This window comes from Zingiber officinale, chromosome 2A, assembly GCF_018446385.1.
Source record: "Zingiber officinale cultivar Zhangliang chromosome 2A, Zo_v1.1, whole genome shotgun sequence".
Lineage (NCBI taxonomy): Eukaryota > Viridiplantae > Streptophyta > Magnoliopsida > Zingiberales > Zingiberaceae > Zingiber > Zingiber officinale.
The window spans coordinates 74,689,083-74,704,122 of NC_055988.1; positions in this window are offsets into that span (position 1 = coordinate 74,689,083).

Below are 15,040 nucleotides of genomic sequence, written 5' to 3' on the forward strand. Positions count from 1 at the left end.
CTTACCCTTAATCATATTCCTTTGTATATATATTTTTATCAAATGGTCAACTTATTAACGAGAGGTTACAGGTGACTTATCAAAGAATCAACCAAAATTTAATGAGAAGGATTAAGTCCATGTGGGCGGGTTTAATCCGATTAAGTCCACGTGGGCGGGTTTAATCCAATTAAGTGCACATGAGTGACCTTAATCTCTATAAAATGGACTTACACTTGATTAACACACAACTAATTACCATTAAAAAAATTAAATCCTAATTAAGTGATCTAATATTTTATTCATGAAAGGGGTTTACGATATTAAATGTTCATTCAATATGTAAATCTATTAATCCGGTTCATTAATAATAATAAATTGTTAATGGTGTATAGACTTTTTGTGGATGGTCTGTATATGATGAGTTTGGTATATAAGAGAAGAATCTCATTAATTATGACATCATCTTGAATCTTGGATTCAAGAGAGCATATTCTTTCTCCTCTCTTTCCATTGAGAAAGACTACATATTGCTGCCAACTCTTGTAGAAAGGTCATTTCGTGCTTGTAGAAACTTTGGCGATATGTACGATCAATAGCTAATGCGATGGATCTAGGTTAGACCAATCGCTTGCCATTGTATTCGATTTTTATTTTGCCTTAGAAGCTTCATGATATTTAGATCACAGTGCATGATTGATTAAGTTCCCTATATCTATTAGTGCTTTCAATGAGTAGGATAAGTTTTTAACTACATTTGAGTTTTTCACTTTATTTCACGAAGAACACGAAGAATAACAGCAGAATAGTATTTTTCCACCTCCATTTGCAAGCTGTGCGAATAGCAAAAAAGGAATCTTGCAACTATCAATCGACTGATAAGGACTACCAGTTAACTGAGAGTAAGAAATTTGGGCACATAAGCTTATCGAACTCGATTAGAGCATTCGACTGATTTCATCAGTTGAGTGCAATCAAGTACTAGTCGACTGATGTACCCAAAATTTCACACAGAATGGAGTCAAACTCGACTCGAGCGTTCGATTGGTTTGATCAGTATAATGCTATAAATATCAGTTGACTTAGATATGATAATGAGTCGGGTTTGGGTCATATTCCATATCCTCTGTCCTATACCCATCGGGTGTTAGATATTCATCCCCATACTCATATCCATTAAAGGATTGCATATCTTATATACTCATAAATTTTCTTCTTTCCATCCAACTATCATTATTTAACAAAAGCGCATTAGAATTAATATCACATATATATACATATAATATTGGTAGTCCCTCTATACACTTCTCCATTCGGGTCAGATATCAAATCCTCCATCAGGTTCGAAGGACATTGTCATCCCTAACTCGATTGATGCTCATAAGGTTGCACAGTGTCAACCCAAACTTGACTAGAGCCAATCAACTGAAGTTTGAGAGGTCGCGAATAGAAGTTTATCTGATTCAATTGGAGCATTCGACTATTGCATTAGTAGAATGTTGTAAGCTTATTTGATTCGGCTAGAAGACTCGACTAATGTGGGTAGTTGACTATTAATAATAATCAATCGATTAGTGTGACCAAAACTTGACATGTATAGTGTGCCAGTCGATTGGCTAATGCAGGGCCTCAATTGTTAACAGTATCAGTCAAATGATATTTGATAATATAGTCATCTGATACCTCATTAGCTTGATTTTCAGTAGTTTTTCCTGTATTCTTCCTCGCTCTTATTACTTAATCGAACATATGCTATTGCCAAAACGAGAACTATTGGGGAGGCTAAGAGTATTACTGTAGAGGGGTGTATATCTATGCTAAGGGTGATTGACCCAAAGGAAAATAATGTAGATATATGTTTAAGGAAGCTCACAAATTAAGTCAAACTTCTAAGTCCTCCACATAGTGTATCGGCCCAAAGGAATGAACATTATGTGGCCAATTAGAAGTATTGTGAGTGATAGTTGAAAACATAAGCTAACTAAAGAAACTCATAGATATATCATGCGCATAATGTGTCGACCTTAAGAAAGGCGAGTTGTATGACAAATAAAGGAAATTATGAGTTATTTGGAGAGTACCACTAGCAAGTTATAATTTAGCCGAAAGACTTAATATAATGTTGCACTAGGTATCTCAATTAATGTCCATTAAGTTACATGTTTTGTTTGTTATACTATGTTACTGCACAACTATAAAGATACATGTTTTGCTTAGTTAAATTGAGTTATGTTATATGCTTTTGTTTATATAGTTTTCTCAATGTTTGCTAATTTGAACAATATCCCAATGCTTACTGGCACAAATTTTGGACAATGAAAAGAACATATCTAGACTTTACATTTATACATGATCGCCCTACACTTTTGACTAGTGATTCTACTCCAGATCAAAAGGTGATATTTGACAAGTGGAAGTGATGGAATCACATTAGTCTAATGATCATGAAGATGTCTATTCTAGAATTACTAAGAGATTCAATTACTGAGAACAAAGATGCTAAGACCTTCATTAAGGAGTTAGCAGACTGATTCATCTCAAACGAAAAGGTTGAGACTACTATACTTCTTACGAAGTTAGTGCCCATGTGGTACAATGGGAAGAGTAACATTAGGGAGTGCATCATGAAGATGTTAAACTTGGTTACAAGACTCAAGATACTAAAGTTAGATATGTCTGAAAGTGCCCTTGTAAATTTCATCCTAATCTCTCTGCCTATATAGTTCACTGCATTTAAGATAAGTTACAACACTCAAAAGGAGAAGTGGACACTAATAAGCTTATAATTTAGTGCGTACAAGAAAAAGAGAGATTGATGCATGTTACTATTAGTGCTCACTTTGCATCCTCATCTTAGTATTTGAACAAGAAGAAGAAAAAGGGTATTGGTAAGAGTAAACAACTTGCAATAACTGGGGCTTTAGAGTATAAGGTGAAAAAGCAATAAGATTTGGATCTAACTTGTTTATTTTGTAAAAAGAAATACCATCTAAAGAAGGATGCCCATACGTCAATTGGTAATCATGAAAGGTATACTTTTCAATTTTGTTACTTTAAAAGTCAACCTAGCTACTGTACCTAATAACACTTGGTGGATAAATACTAGTGCAACTACTCACATAAAAGTAATTATACGGCATTGCCTCAAAAGTTGAATGTCAATTGATGCTAAAAGATTTATCTATATGGGAACTGACAAGAAGACAAAAGTAGAGGCAATATGTGTCTTTAGAGTTTGTTTAAGAAACAATGTACTTTTGAAATTGGAAAATACATTTATAGAGATGCTATTTAGACGGAATTTAATTTCTATTTCAGTTTAGATAAATTTGAATACACTTGTTCATTTAGAAATGTAAAGTTAAGTAATTTTTGAAATTCTATCTTGTGTGGTACTGGTTCGTTGATTGACAAATTATACAGATTGGACACTGAAACTCATATGGATAATATTATGATGCATAGTATAGGTGTGAAACATGATATGAAAAATAAGAATTCATCCATATTATGGTATAAGTGTTTATGACAGATCTCTAAACAACGTCTAGAAAGGTTATGTCACTAGGAATTTTTGATTCCCTTAATATGTCAGATTTTGAAATTTGAATTGAGTGTATCAAGGAGAAAATGTCTAATAAGGGTTTAAAATGGAGTAATTGTTGGTGCTAAAAGCACTAGATAATCGAACCTAGTTTTGATATTAGCAAAGGGTTCAAAGTTAAGTTGTGTTATGATATAACAAATTTGACTAAGTGTCACGCCCCGAAGGAGTCCCTGCCCAACAAATGGACAATATCTCTCCCCTTATAATAACATGTGAAATCTAGATACAATGGCACAAGATAGTACTAGTATAGTATATACAATCCACACGGTTGGAATCAAACATAGCAGAAGACACAAGATAAAACATATAAATCAGAATAATTGGTTGTGAGCCAATCCATCTTGACACAACAACATTAAAGCAAATACAAGAATCCACAAGGCTAAACTCCAAGTCCAAGTCGAATCAATACAATGTCAACTCCACAAATTCAAAACATAAATAAAGCAGAAAGCAAAACTAGAAAACCATCCTCCGATGTGATGTGGGACTGACAGTCAGGATCTCTGAGCGACATAATATATCATCTACCTGCTAACCTGGAAACAAAAGAAAAAGCAATGGTAGTGAGTATAACATACCCGGCAGGTATAAGAAGATAGTGTATGATACTAAATATAAGGAGATCAACGAGATGCAATCTCAAGTAAATTACTTACTTCAAAGGTAAGAGCACCAAAATAATAACATGCTAGCCAACAACATAATTAATAACATAACACCCACTAACCTGCTTAACCAGATCTAACCAATAAATCAGGAGTACCTACATCCTCCTGCATAAATAAATACATGACCAACATATAGCAAGCATATAACAAGCATTGATTGTGGGAGAACGCTCCATCATGGATAGTCCTATGGGCAGTTAGGATAAGCAAATAATAAGCGCTCGGTCTTTGATCAACTCAAATTAGTTGCACACTTATAAAAATGAAATTGAACAATTAATAAAATAAAAGAAACTAATAAATTACTTGGTTACAGCCTACGTGGTTGTTAATCCAAGACAAAAGAAAACACTAAAAAGATCTTCTTCGTGTAGGCAGAAAAGCTTGTTACACTCGTTGAACGTTCAAAATGTGTTAGAAAATGAATACATGAGTTGTTAAATATTTCCTAAATCCAAGGGTCCATTTATAGCCTCTAAACCATATTATCCACAACTTAAAGGTGCCTTTAAAGGGATCCAAGACGCCTTCCATCGAATAAACTTTATCCCCCCCTGATCCCCCCCGAGGATAAAACATTATCCTCAGGTAACAGTTAGGGAAGGTGTCTTCTATGGGCTGGAAGGTGTCTTCGATGAATAGTAAGAAGACGCCTTCAAAGCCATGGAAGGAGCATTCCGTAAGGCAGAAGGTAGATCAACTCTCATAAGCTGATCTCTTTTTGTGCAGGTGATGCTTCGACTACTCGGAGTTGAGCTCACCGGAACCCAACTCCGACCTTCTCCTTGAGTAGACTCCCTCCCCGACTTCTCGTCCCTCAGACGCCGGGCATGTCCTTCTCATCCACCGGTGTACTCTTCCACAGTATCTTGTCCCTTGGATGCACCGAGTCAGTCGGTTCCTTTTTTCGTGTCATCCTTCTCGCTAGCTACATCTTTCACTCAACTTCTTTTGTTCCTAAGCTTCTGCATACTTAGATACAAGGATCAAATACACAGGACGTAACTTAACTTAGTCGACCACATCAAAACTACCACAGGATACTTACAATCTCTTCATTTTTAATGTGCATCAACCCAAGTTAAAGTTAGGGTTAAACATAAAGTAATAACATGATTATGCAAAGAAGTAAAGAAGTTACTGTTGGTCCCTTAAGATCGATAAGAGGGGGGTGAATTACTCTGCATAATTTAAAAAAATAAAACACCTTTCTTAACTTTTTAAACTAAATTAAGACACACTTGTTTAATAGTAAACTAATTAAAAAGAAAGTAGATAGATCTTTTTACTTAGTTTGTAATAAGAAGATTGCTAGTTCAAGACGTTGACTACTAAGATTAGGACTATATTTATAGTCTTGCTTTGGGCACATGGAAGGGTTCTGAGCGTCTGAGTGTGGATAAAATTTTATCCACGATGCAACGGATTGCAATAGCTCGATCTGGATAAATTTCTCTGGTCCGGGCGCCTAGAATAGCTCCAAGCGCTCGGACCAACTTTGCACAAGGGTGCCTCACCAAGGCGCCCTGGTTGGACTAGACTGGTCCAGGCGCTAGGCGCCCGGACTTTGGGTGCTTAGAATAGCTCTAGGCGCTCGAATCACAGTTAACTTTAGGTTGACTTTTTGTCTGGGTCTTCCGCTCCAGCTCTGCTCACTTTGGTGATTTCGGCCATTTGGAATAGGGCTCACCAGAACTCATTTTCTGGCATTCTCGAGCAACCTTCTGCTCTGGCTTCTCATCCCTCAGAAGTGTCACGTGCCTCATTCTCATCCGCCAACGTACTCTTTCGCAGTGTACCGCGCCCCGGACGTACCGCGCCCGTCGACTCTCTCCCGTATTGTCCTTCTTGTTAGTTGCATCTTTCGCTCGACTTCCTGTGCTCCTAACTTCCTGTACACTTAGACACAAGACATCAAAAGATAATAAGACCTAACTTTGATTCGATACAATCTCTCTCTTTTTGATGTGAGCAATCCAAGTTAAGTTAGAGAAAACTAAAAAATAAATAATAGTAAGGTAATAAATATAAATCTTGTAATTAAAAAAATGCAAAAAATAAAGATGTACCATCCTCCTAGATTTAACCTCTAAGTCTCCCCCTTCGATCACATTAAACATAGGGTATATTGTGAAAATAACTTGAAATAAATTCAAAAATAGAGTCTAAGGGATAAAAATATAGTGACTATCATCCAGAAAAATCATGAACTTTAAATCTCAAAAATCTGAATTTTTATAATTTATAAACCATTTTTGAAAAAAATAATTAAAAAATATTTTATTCGTGGGAAAATTATGAAAATTTTTATAATGGTTAAACAACCATATCATAAACTAGAGATAAAATTTTTACGAAAAAATAAAATTAATTTTAGCAATAATAAATTCTTTTCTATATAAAGAAATTTTCTTTAAAAATTGCTTAAAAATAGTTTCTAAGATTAAAAATAATGAAAAGTTTTCTAAGAATGAAATGAAGCAATTATTTTTATAGAAAAAATAAATTTTTAAAAATTCGATCTTTGATAATTTTTAATGTTAAAAATATCATTTGGATGAATAATTCATAAAAAATTTAACAATAGTTAAAAAAAATTGAAAATATTTTCTTAATAGAGAATATGATAAATATTAACAGAAAAATAAATTTTATAAAAAATAGCATTAAAAAAATATTTTTAAATTTAATATTATGATTTTTGTTAAAAAATCATAAAAATTATACAACCGAAAAAATGTTGAATTTTTTTACAGTTAAGAAATAAAATCCTCTTTCTTTTTTTTTTTTTTAAATCAATGTCTAATTAATTTCAAACAAAATTATATAAAAAAAATTATTTAGATAATTCTAAGCAAACATCAAATATTAAATCAATTCGAAAGTACGACATATATAAAATTTTAATTTTAGCACGATTTTGGAATCCAATACAGGTTCCTTTCTACTGGATTAATAAAAAATTTTCTTTGAATATATTTTTATGATATTTTTCTAATTGACCCTTATGATATCTAAAGTACCAGTTTAGTCTTTTGAAATTTGAAATAGCTATATTCGAACATGTATAATTCTTTAAATTTTCTATTTCTACTTTCAATTTTTTATTTTCAATTTTTAGTTTGTTGAAATCTTCTAATCGATAAGATGTTACCAATTACTTTTAACTCATTATTTTATTTTAATAATTTTTTATTATCATTTTCTAATTGACAGGAATTTTTTGATAAAATTTTAATAAATTTAAATATCTAGTCAGGAGGTAGAGACCGTACCTGACTTACCTTATCGTTCTCATTATCTGAAGCTTCCCTGTAGTGCTGCTTCCTTCTAACGTTGCTCCCACTTCATCGATGCTCATTCAGATGAGCTTGCGTCGTCTTCTTCTTTTTGGTGACTTGCCATCAACGCAAGTCCAGCGTGGGCTTTGATCTCCGATTCTAACGACATTTCATCCCATGTCACCTTTAGGTTTTTATGCTTTGTTTGGGTCGACTTCTTGTCCTTTTCCTTGTTCTTTAATTTTGGACAGTTGTTTTTGATATTTCCTTCTTCATTGCATTGATAGCATCTTACTTTTCTTCTCCTTTTCTTGGCCCGCACTTGATTGAAATTATTAGTTTTAAATTTTTTTTTTGAACTTCCTTACCAGAAACGTTGTTTCGTCATCGTCAAGGGATGTCTCGGAATCCGGTTAGTCCATTTTGCCTTTAAGGCAATGTTGTGCTTGGGCTCCTTCTTTAGATCTGTACATCTAGTTTCATGTACTTCAAATGTAGAAAATAATTCTTCTAAAGTACTTACCTCTAGGTCCTTAGAGATGTAATATACATCTACTAGGGTTGACCATTCAGATGTTCTAGGGAAAACATTAAGTGCATACCTTAGCGAATTTAGGTCGGTTACCTTTTCTCCGAGATTCGTGAGTCTGGTAATAAGTTCTTTGATCCTAGAGTGGAGATGTGCGACAATTTCACCTTCTTCTAATCAGAGGTTGCTGATCTGGTTCCGGAGTAGATCTTGTCTCGCGAGTTTTACCTCCGAGGTTCCTTCGTGTAGTTCCAGGAATTTCTCCTAGAGCTCTTTGGCTGACTCGTAGATTCCGATCCAGTTGACTTTTTATGATAGTAAAAATGCTCAACAGATGAAATTTTACCTTGTCATTTATCACGAAGTCGGCTTTCTCCTTTTTCATCCATTGATTTTCTTCTTTGTCATTCCCTTGATGATCCTTCAGTGCTACAAATCCATACTTCAAAATTATTAATAATTCAAAATCTATTTTGAAAAATACCTCCATTTTTTTCCTCTAAGTCGTGAACTCCCCCTCAAACTTAGGCGGGTAGATGCTCAGTCTGGCCATCATCTTCTGTGCTTCGGTTGGCGGTTAGTCCTTCTGAAATAGTTAAGCTCTGATACCACTTGTTGGTCCCTTACAGCCAGCAAGAGGGGGTGAATTGCCATGCACAATCTAAAACAAACAATACACCTTTCTCTACTTTCCAAACTAAATTAAGACATACTTGTTTAATAGTAAACTAATTAAAAAGAAAGTAGAGGCAAATCTTTTTACTTGGTTTGTAATCAAAAGATTGCTAGTCTAAGATGTTGAAAGCTCACTATTAAATCTCCTTCTGGCGGAGAAGCCTCTTATAGCAGTTAAAGCACTAGATCATAAAGTATAATAAAAGAGTAAATTATTTACAAGTGTTGTTTTGACTACTAAGATTAGGGTTGTATTTATATGCTTGCTCTGAGCACCTGGAAGGGTTCCGAGTGCCTGGGTGTGGATAAAACTTTATCCATGATGTAACGGATTGCAATAGCTCGATCTAGATAAATTTCTCTAGTCCGAGCACTTGGAACAGCTCCGAACACCCGGACTGCCTTCTCACAGGGGCACCTCGCCAAGGCGCCCGGCTAGACTAGACTAATTTGGGCGCTCAGACTCTGGGCGCTTGAAATAGTTGCAGATGCTCGGGCCACAATTAACTTCAACTCTAACGAATTCAGAAAATGTTTAAGTTATAAACGACAAAAGAGGCACATCTGTGGGTACAAAAAAGATTCCTTCGAAGCTCTTCAGGGAACAACCTAACAAACTCTGACGCATGAAGCCACCTCATGGTCATGGAGATTGTGAGAGGTGGTATAAAAAGGGGGTCCTCTCCGTTGGCAAAGTACGTAATTTTTGCATCTGCGACATTCATTCACACATCCACTACTATTCTTCTTCCTTGATACTGACTTGAGCGTCAGAGGGTCTTGCCAGGGACCCCTTCCCTGGTCCTTGGTTACTAACGTTTCGTTGGATCGTCCGATTGTGTATAGGATCATTGAGAAGCTTCATCCCAGATTGGAGAGAACTATTCATCAACAAACCATCCACCTAAGCCAGCATGTTATCTCCTCAGCTTCAGACATGATCAAATTTAGCCTCGTCTGTGAGAATATTTGCCTGAATTTGAAGCTACGATATGGAAGAAGTTGGAAAACTCGCTACCGTCACCTTAACACAAGAAGATATGGATTTGCTCATCAACGCCCGAGTATAAAAATTACTTCAACAATAACAACAAGCCAATAGTGGTGGCACGCTGCCGCTACCAAATCTAGCATTGTGAACAACAACCATCAAGGGGAAAGATGAGTTTAAGAGGAAGGCCCTGCTCACTTGCTTCTTGCGCCTCTCTCACCAACTCGACACCCCCGAGCACTTTTCCGCACATTATTGGAATAGTTGGGCCAAGGAAGAGCACTCCAGGAATCTTTTGGAGAAGCTCCTGTGCGAGATGAGTGCAAAGGAAAAGTCGTAGACAGTGATAGCTCCCCTGAGCGGATCGTCATCTCATTCTCTCAATGGGTGTTGGATGACCCATTGCTAAAACATTATCAGAATATGAACACAGGAGAGTATTCTGGGACAATCGACCCGAAAGATCATTTCCTTAAGTCTGAAAATGCTGCCCTCCTTTAACAATTTACGGACGGTGTTAAATGTCGAATGTTCCTCACCACATTAGGCGGAGCAACCCAACGATGGTTCAAACGACTATCAGACAACTGTATTTGTCATTTCAAGGACTTCCGCAAGGTATTTCTTCACCACTTCTTCAACAATCGATGGTATCACAAAACCCTTTGGAGTCTCTTCTCACTCAAACAGGGGCCCAAAGACACCATCTGAGCCTATATCAAGAGATTCAATCAGGTGACTATGGATGTTCCTTTGGCCACCACGGAGATTTTAGTGAGTGCCTTTTCTCAGGGACTCACTGATAATAATTTCTTCTGAGATTTGGTTAGAAAACCTTCAGCCAACTTTAACCTGTTAACTGAATGGACAACTAAATTCATTAATGTTGAAGAAGCATAGGCTGCCCGAAAGAAGGAGAGCACCACACCCGCTCCCACTCCAGCCACTAAGCGCCCGACGTTGCCTACCCCTCCACCCAAAGGACCTCGGGCAAGTCCTCAATACTATCATCAAGAATCGCGACCTCAAGCATGCAACATGTGGAGGCCCCTCGGAAAGCTCCACGAAAGTGGTACACTTATCATCGGACAACTACTTATAATATGGAGGATTGTTATACTCTGTGGAACCAGCGAAATGACAATCCCAGATATCGTCGGTGTTCACCAGCCCCAAACCGACGACTGTATACATAACAAAATAGCCCACTCAAAATTGAGTACCGGGCGATCGAGCCGTAGCAGGGCACCCTACAACCCTAGGCCGAGTAAACCCAAGTGCCTACCTGAGTTCAACAAGATCAGAGCGACAAGATGAAAATCGCAGTAATGTCACTCGGGGTAATATCAACATGATAGCTAGAGAACCAACTGATGGTGATTCAAATCGAGTGAGGAAGTCACATGCTTGGCGTTTGGTCATTCACGAAGTCGGATGTAGTGTAGAACGGGCAGTTGGGTCTGAAATCAGCTTCGGGCCCAGAGATCTAAAGGGGTGAAAATACCCCATGATGTTGCTTTAATAATTAAGGTTGTTATAGACAATGATAATATTTCTCATCTTTTATTGATACAAGTAGCTCAGTTAACATTATCTTCAAACAAGCATTTGACCAGCTGCAAATCGACCCAAGTGAGCTTCAGCTCATGACAACTCCTTTGTACGTGTTCATAGGTAATGAGGTCCAACCGCTCAACCAAATAAAGCTGGCTATATCCTTAGGGGAGGAGCCCCTAATAAGAATGCTTCAATCGATTTTCATAGTGGTGGACACGTCATCTGCCTACAATGTCATTTTGGGTCGATCGACCCTAAATGAATTTCGGACGGTCGTTTCAACCTTCTACCAGAAGATAAAATTTCCTGTGGACGACCAAGTGGGAGGGGTCAAAGGTGATCAACTAGTAGTTCACAAGTGTTATGTGGAGATAGTAAAGATGGAGGACAATGTTGCTCGAAAAATGCAAAGGATGGAGGTTAATGCTATTCAAGAAAAGTCATCCATCCTGGTGTATGAAGAAAAAGAAGAGGTACAAATTTAGACCGGTCGGTCGGAGGCCACCACTTAGATAGCAACCGACCTAGCTTCTGAGCTTAAGGCCAAGCTAGTGGAGTGTCTGACACGTAACAGTGATGTGCTTGCCTAGACACCCAAAGAAGTAACGGGCATGTCTCCAACAGACTTTGAGCATTTACTCCATGTCTATCTTGATGCCCATCCAATGAAACAAAGAAAGCGAGATTTCGAGGCCGACCAGAATAAAATCATTAAAGAAGAGGTGGACAAGTTATTGGAGGCGGGCTACATCAAGGAAGTGCAGTTCCCGAGTTGGCTGACTAATGTTGTCCTAGTTTCCAAGCCTAGAAACAAGTGGCGGGTTTGTATTGATTTCAGAGATCTTAACAAGGCTTGCTCGAAGGATTATTATCCTTATCCCGCATCGATCAAGTTGTTGATTCTACCTCTGGTTGCAAATTCATCTGTATGCTAGATGCTTATCAAGGATATCACCAAGTTCTATTCACTAAGGAGGACCAGGAAAAGGTAAGCTTCATAATTACCAAGGACACTTATTGTTATAATGTTATGTCATTCGGACTAAAGAATGTAGGAGCTATCTATCAAAGACTTATGAATAAGGTCTTTTAAAAGCAAATTAGGAGAAACATGGAAGTCTATGTGGACGATATCCTTATCAAATCTCTTTGGGCTATAGATTTGATCAAAGACATAGAAGAAACTTGCAGAACTTTGATATAGTATGGACTCAAGCTCAACCCTTGTAAATGCTTGTTCGGAGCTAGAAGTGGAAGATTCATGGGCTAGATAGTCACAGAGTGAGGGCTCGAAGCCAATCCTAGCAAAGTACAAACTCTAAAGAACATGTCTCCCCCGTGGAACTTGAATGAGGCCCAAAGATTGATCGACCGAATCACTATGTTGTCTCGCTTAATCTCCCGATCGGTTGATCGAAGTCTACCCTTCTTTAGAATACTTTGTCAAGCAACCAAATTCTAGTGGGATGCTGACTGCGACAAGGCGTTCGAGGAGCTGAAGAATTATTTGTTGGCTCTACCCATCCTTGCTAAGCCAATAGTGAATGAAACTTTGTGCGTTTACTTGTCAACTAATGAACATGCTATTGGTTTAGTATTGGTGAAGCGGGAGGGAAAAGAACAATAATCTATATATTTTTTGAGTCATTTATTAAAGGGAGTAGAGTGTTGCTACACCTCACTCAAGACATTAGCGTATGGATTGGTCTTAGCTGCTCGAAGGTTGTGTCCTTATTTTTTGCCGCATTCAATCATCATACTGACTAATAGCACTTTGGGCCAAGTACTCGTTAACCCTGAGGCGTCTGGAAGATTGATAAAATGGACAACTAAACTTAGTGAGTATAATATACAATACCAACCTCGTGTAGTTATCAAAGCTCAGGTCTTAGTTGACTTCATAACAGAAGTATAAGGTCTTGAAACTGAGGAATCATAGAACATATATTTAGATGGATCATCTACCGAAAGGCCTTGTTATTATTTTGTGATTCTTAGGATTTCAAATGGTCTTTAACCCACTTGCTATTATTCTAAAAGAGAACAAACTTACTGGTCCCAATTACATAGATTGGAAAAGAAACCTGGACATTGTTCTAACTGTTGAAGGCTATAAGTTTGTACTGTTAGAGGTCTGTCCTGATGTGCCTAATAATGATTCTAGTGAAGAGGAGATTGAGTATCATAAGAAATGGGTCAAGGCAGATGAGATGCCATGGTGCTACATTTTGGCTTCTATGTCAAATGTGCTGCAACATCAACATCAGGCCATGCCTACTGCCTATAACATGATGTACAATCTCAAGGAACTCTTCGGACACCAGAATCGGACTACTAGGCAAGAGGCTATGAGAAACTTAATGACAACCACCATGTCAGAGGGGACACCTATAAGGGATCATATCCTCAAAATGATGGCTTACTTGAACGAGATACAAGTCCTTGGAGCTGAAATCGATGGGAAAACCCAGGTCGATATTATTCTCCAATCGCTACCCAAAAGTTTTGAGCAGTTCCGCCTGAACTACAATATGAATAAAAGGATTTATTCATTGGCGGAACTACTGACAGAACTTCAAGTAGCAGAAGGACTATTTCGTCATAGTTCTCAAATCCACTTTGCTGAAAATGTTTCTACTTCTGAGTCGAAAGGCAAGAAGAAGAAAAAGAAACAAGCTGGCTCAGCAAAGAAAGTGAATCGATCTCTAGGTACTAGACTAAAAGCAGGAGTGAAGAAGCCGAAGGACAAGTGCTTCATTTGCAAGCAGTCTGGGCATTGGAAGGCGGATTGTTCTCATAGGAAAGAGAACAATAAAGGTATATCTTATTCTCTAGTAGTTGAAACATGTTTAGCAGTGTTATCTACCAGTACCTGGTGTGTAGATATAGGAGCCACTGATCATGTCTGTAATTCATTGCAGGAGTTTCAGGAAACCCGACGACTATATGAAGGAGAGATAACCGTCTACATGGGCAATGCTACGAAAGTGACGGTTGTTGCAGTGGAAGATGTTTACTTATCATTTGATAGGAATAGAACTTTGATTTTAATAAATTATCTTTATGTACCAAGATTTAGAAAGAATTTAATTTCAATTTCTAAAGTATTTTTGGATGGATATTCTGTTTCTTTTGATGACAAAGTGGTTATCAAGAAGAATAGGGTAGTTATCTGTTCTGGTATATTAGTTGACAATTTGTATACTCTAAATCCAACAACTCCCATAAAGCAACAAATGAAAATTAATAACACATCCTCTAATTCTAATAAGAGAAAGGAATCTTCGGAAATGAACCAAACATATCTTTGACATCTAAGGCTTGGTCATATTAACTTGAGTAGGATTTAAAGGCTAATAGCCGATGGACTTTTGGGTTCATTAGTGGTGGAAAACTTTCCAACCTGCGAATCTTGCTTGGAAGGAAAAATGACCAAGAGACCTTTTAAGGCTAAGGGGTATAGAGCAAAAGATGTGTTGGAATTGGTTCATTCTGATTTATGTGGACCTATGACTATCCAGGCGAGAGGTGGATTCAAATGTTTTGTCTCTTTTATAGATGACTATTCGAGATATAAATACATTTACTTGATGCGCCGCAAGTCTGAGTGCTTTGATAAGTTCAAAGAGTACAAGGCTGATGTGGAGAAACGTCATGATAAAAGTATCAAAGCACTACGGTTTGATTGTGGTGGCGAGTACCACTCAGGAGAGTTTAGAAATTACTTATCAGAGGTTGGGATTCAAT